At 39.7% G+C, this 6,024-nt stretch overlaps 1 pseudogene; it reads left to right on the top strand.

Moving 5' to 3' along the window:
- The first annotated feature begins 1,789 nt into the window (after positions 1-1,789).
- Positions 1,790-3,478, top strand: LOC102890437 (annotated as a pseudogene).
- Positions 3,479-6,024: the final 2,546 nt, after the last annotated feature.

Raw genomic sequence — 6,024 nt, forward strand, 5'->3', positions numbered from 1 at the left:
TTCACAGGTATCAGGGGTTAGGACTTCAACACATCTTTCTGGAGGACACAGTTCAACTCATAACAGTATCTCTAGGAGGCTGACTGATTGCACTTTGTTCCTGGTTTTGTCCCTGTCATGCTCAGTTATCTAAGTAAGTCAATTTACCTCTTAGAACTTCAGTTTCTACTTCTATAAAATCAGAGCAATAACCTTCTCTCGCCACCTGACAAAGAACGATGTTACTATTTAAAAAGTTGATGCATGAACACGTGATCTCAAAACCCTCATATACGGACACCTTTATTATAATTTGGCAATATAGTGTATTTGTAAATGATACTTTTTTTTCCCTTTGAACATAATGAAAGCATGGAGTGCTTAACCTCTAGCGGGTAAGAAAAATCTCCTGAACACCAGTTACAAAAGGCCAAAAGGCAGAATCTGCAATAAGAACATGAGAAACAACTTAGCTTTATTTCATTTTGAAAGAGTCTGAGAAAATGAACTAACTTAGTCAACACAATCTACTCAGGCCACATGAGGAAAAGAAAAACACAAGGGAACTGTTTTAGGAATTTATTCTAAGATTTATGACCTAATTTTTCACTGTCACAGTCGCTTTGTTCCCATAACATCCTATTCAAAAACTTTCTGGCGACCTAAATCATTTTCTCTTATAGCTCCTGTTTTCCATCCTGTCTTTGATTTTCAGCTGCTCTTTGTGCTCACTGTCGATTACAGTCTGTGATAATTTTAGGAGGCATGTGACATATTTCCAAAGGGGATGAATGGTCTGGCATTAGAGAAAGGACTAATATTTTAGTCTGGAACCATGCTGAGAGGATGAGGATGTGTTCTCAATAGTTTAAACTAATAGATAAGGACTGAGAATGGCAAAAACAATTTTGAAAAAGAACAAAGTTGAATGACATATACTTCCTGGTTTTAAAACTTATTACAAAGCTACTATAATCGAGACAGTGTGGAATAAGGATAGACATACAGATCAACGGAATAGGATTGAGAGTCTAGATATAAACTTACGTTACTGGAAAATTTATTTCCAACAAAAATGTTAAGACAATTCAAACGGAGAAAGAATAGTCTTTTCAACAAATGGTACTAGTACAATGAAATATCCACAGGCAAAAGAGTGAAATTAGACTTCTACCTCACACCATACACAAAAATGGACTAAAAATAGAACACAGACCTAAATGTGAGCTATGTCTAAACCATTCTTTGAAGAAAACATAGGAGTAAACCTTAGTGACCTTGACTTAGGCAATGGTTTCTTTTTGATATCACACCAGAAATAAAAGGAAAAAAAAAATAGATAAATTGAACTTCATCAAAATCAATTTTTTTGTGCTGCAAATACCATCAAGAAAATGACAGAACAACTCACAAAATGGGAGTTATTTGCAAATCATATGTCTGACCAGAGACTTGTATCCAGACTATATAAAGAATACTGAAAACTCAATAATATAAAGACAAATGGCCCAACTGAAAAGCAGGCAAAGAACTTGAATATACATTTATCCTAAGAAGATATACGAATAGTCAAGGAGCACATAAACAGATGTTTGTACCATTAAGTAGAGAAAGGAGCAATCAACACCGCAATGAAATACCACTTCACACTTACTAGGATGGCTATAATCAAAAAATGGATAAGCAAGCTTAGTGTGAGGAAGAGAGGGTGGTGGAGAGAGCTGACAGCCAAGGATGATTTCATTAGGCATTAGGATTTTAGATCAAAGAGAGACGAGCGGAAACAGAGAAAGAAGTTCCAGCCAGCTTCATGAGGCCAATACAAATATCCAGAGTACGAGACACAGATCAGACATCTCACGTGACCTGTGGTCAGATGAGAGGCCAGGGCCTCAGCAGTCAGAGCAGGCACACCCAGCTGCTGAAGATGAGGCTGCACTTGCAGCAGAACCCAGAGGAGCACATCGTGCAGCTGCTGACCCGGCACCTACAGCAGGTGGTGCTGGAAGAGCAGAGGCGCAGTTAGGACAGACTGAAGCCGGAAACTCTCCTGGGCTGCTTAATATGCCAGATGAACAACCTCCTACAGTTGGGGCCATAGGTGGCCTGGGGCTCTGATCACCTTTCCCTTCCCAGAACTCCAGGGATGATGTCAGAGGTGGGCAGTGGGCCCAGTCATCCAAGTAGCTTGACCAGCTAATTTACCAACTGAGTGATTTTGAAGCTTCGTTTGTCGGCCATGACATGTCCAACCATGGTACTGACATCTCTGTCTTATGCCATTCCAGCTTCTATCACTATAAGACCTACCAGGGAAAGAAATACCATGGGGGCAAGAACACAATGGGCTTCATTAACCTTGGTACCAGTGGGAATAAGCTCTGCATTGATCTGATGACGGAAAGGTTGAGTGAGGGTGAATAAACTGCATTGAGGAGGTCCTGCTACAATATCCTAGTTAGAGAGGGCAGTCATTCCTGTGGGAAGAAGTGGTCTTTACCTACTACTGCAAGGCACCTGCCCACCTTTATCAGAAAACTTGGTTGTAAATATCTGCTGCTGTCTTATCTGTGCTGGCCATGGTTCTGTGTGATCCAGGTGAGGCCTTTCTGACCCCCACCCACTTCTACAGTGGCTACAGCTTTATCTCCCACCTGTATGTGAAATCGAGCTGATTTTCATTTATCTGATCAGTGAGATCACTGATGTGAACAGTCATGTTTTCCAGCTCACCGTGGACAAATTGGAGCAAGCCCTGCTTGAGGCTAGGCTTCGAGGGGAAAAATCAGTGATCTCGCAATAATTAACCCTCAGAATCCTCTGGGTGACATCTATTCCTGAGACTCACTGGAGGAACACCTGGAGTCTGCCAAGAGGCACAACGTGCATGTGATTACAGATGAGATTTACATGCTATATTTGATGAATGCATCACATTCCACAGTGTTCTGTTGCCTGATTTTAATAGGACCCATGTGATCCGGGACATCTGTCAGGATTTTAGCATCTCTGGCCTCAACTTTGGCACTCTGTATATCCACAACGAGTGGGAAGTCTCTGCCATGAGCTCCTTCAGCTACCTCCACAGCACCTCTGGCATTGCCCAGCATAAGCTGTGTTGGCTGCTCCAGGACAGAGAATGAATTGATAGCATATCTGCCCCCAATTGCTCCTAGCTGCACGGAGCTCACAGGTACATCATTAACAAGTTAAAGGCATTAAAGATCCCCTTTCTCAATTATGATTCTGCCCTCTGTGGGTCAACTAGAAGAAGTACCTGGACCCATGCACATCTGAGGAAAAGCCGCTTCTTCATAGCTGCTTCCTGGACAAAAAGATGATGCTGACCCATGGCAAAACCTCCAAGTGCAAGGAGCTTGGCTGGTTCCGCCTCATCTTTGTGGATAAGCTCCTCCAGCTAAAACTTACCATGCATCCGGTGCTAGTGGAGCAGAAGCAGGATGTGATAGTGAAGCAACTGGAGAGTGTACAGAGATGATAAGCTGTCTGCCTCCCAACCAGCGACTTCAGCCAGTCCTGTGCTCTGCTCCACAAGTCTGGGGTATTGAACTATTACTATGACTAAGCGAACAGTGGGCTCCCCTAAGAATGAGCTCATCTGACACAGTTATCAACTTCCTTAAGCTGAGCATCTGTCCCTTTGGGACGCTGCAGACTTCTTTTTAGTCTTTGCTAGCCATGTGTGTGTATGGGAAATGTTTTTAAAGGAAGTTAGGGTGGGAAAGCCTCCAGGAACAAAGGGAAGCCTCTGTGCCCTTATTAAGATGGGTTTATTTTTATATTTGATCTCTAATAAATTCCATATTCTTTAAAATTCCAGGTCTATTTTATTTCTTGTTCTCATTCTTCATAATAATCTTTGGGAGCTAGATGATTTTTTTGTCCTTGTGAAGAATATTATCTCGAGCAGGCCAGAAAGGAAGGAGAAAAGTGACCTCTAATTGATGGATGCAGTGTCCTATAGGACCTGATAAGAGCACACCCATCTTACTCATGAGTGGCTGAGTGGCGGGGTTAGGGTATAATTCCAGATGTTCTTACTTGCAAATATGAGTTCTTTCCATTCTTGCCTTTTCAAAGAGCATTTAAAATTAATCTCTGGTGACACACATGAGGTCTTCTATTTTTATCTCTAGTGTTTTCAGCTGTTCAAATCACACCACATGTAAATTTCTCTGCAAAGCCCTGCACATCTGAGCTTTAGTCTGAGCACTGATGTTGTGAAGTGGGCAGAGTAGGGACTACTATCATTTTTTAGATGATGAAAGGATTTTGGTTAGTAAATTGGATTTATGACCATCCTCTGTCTCTTGAGTCTAGGTTTGGTGGTTCTTGCTCTTAATGACAATTTTTATCTAAAAAAAAATCAAGAAAAAGCAGCATACCAACAAATTCTAATTCTTCAAGATTTTTTTTTTTTACACAAGACAAAGTTCTTTAGAAATGGACTAGAGTTAATAGAAGCAGAAGGGGAATTCATTGAAGAATGAGAGAGCTCATGGGACCAGAGATGCTCTTGGGATCTCTGTAATGGGACCAAATAACAGTCTCATTAGGGTACTATCCCTGGGATGGAAGGAATGGGCCATTTCTGTCTTCTGTTCCACTCAATATCAAATGGTAGAGTAGGGAAAATGAGCATTTTCTTATCTAAAAGCATAAAATCTCCCTCCATTTGTTTAGGTCTTTAATTTCTCTCAGCAATGTTTTTAAAGTTTTGAGTGTAAAGGTCTTACACATATTTTGTTAAATTTATCACTATATTTTCTTTTCATGTTATTTCACATATATATTATTCATTTTCTAATTGTTCATTGCGAGTATATTGAAACAATTGATCTTTGTATATTGTAACTTGAATCTATCAAGAATATTGAAGGCCCTGAGATTTTACCCTACTTGCAAACTAACAGGTTTCATAGGTGCTGGCAGAAGGCATGAGAATCCTGGGTCAGAGACGAAGCATGGATTTATTACTCACAGCAATAGCAGTAATTAGATTATGACCATTACTTCAGTTCCCAAAGCCTTGATTCCTATAGGGCAAAGTGAAGAGGAACAAGTCATGCCTATACGTGCAGTGGGGTGTGTTGCAGAAGAGGAAACCCAAACTTAAGGAACCTGGAACCTGATTCTTTTACAATGAACAGTAAACCTGCTCGAACTTTGGCCCTGAGGGAGGCACTATTTTTATTATATTGAGTAGTAAACAAACCTACTCTTTGCTCTGGTGAAAAACATTATCGCTATCATCTGAGGCTGTTTGCTACACACACACACACACACACACACACACACACACACACACACACACCCTTGAAAAGATAGCCTAGAATAAAGATGGTCAGTGCCCCTGCCTGCAAGACAGGCAGAAATGTGAGAGACTTAGGAAGGACCATTTCCTGACAGTATTTTGTGACCTTGCCAAATTTACTTATTAGCCCTAGTATTTTAGGAGAACATTCTTTGAATTTTCAGCGTATACAACTACATTACCTGTGAATAAAGATGATTTTCTTTCTTTCTTTTCAATATTCAAGTCTCTCATTTCTTTTTCTTTTCTCATGGCACTGCCTTGAACCTCCAGTGCAATGTTGAATAAAAGCGATGAGAGAGGACGTTCTGGCCTTATTCTCAGTCTTAGTAAGATCGAGTTCAGTCTCTCACTCTTAAGTGTAATATTATCATAAGTATTTTTCATGCTGTCCTTTCTCAACTAAAAGTTTCTTTCTCTTCCTAGCTGGCTGAGAGTTTTACTATAACATGGGGTTCAATTTTGTCACATGTTTTTATCTGCACCTCTAGAATTAATATAATTTTTCTATTTTAATTATTAATGTGGTATAAATTACATTGGTTTTCATAAAAACGTTAAATCAACTATATTCCTGCAATAAACTCCATTTAATCATAATGCATCATTTTTTATATAAGTTTGATTTGATATTTTATTAAGAATTTTGCATCTATTTTTATGAGGAATATTGTTCTATAATTTTCTTCTTTTTTTTGTAATGTATTGTT

Source organism: Pteropus alecto, unplaced genomic scaffold (genome assembly GCF_000325575.1).
Source record: "Pteropus alecto unplaced genomic scaffold, ASM32557v1 scaffold338, whole genome shotgun sequence".
Taxonomy (NCBI): Eukaryota; Metazoa; Chordata; class Mammalia; order Chiroptera; family Pteropodidae; genus Pteropus; species Pteropus alecto.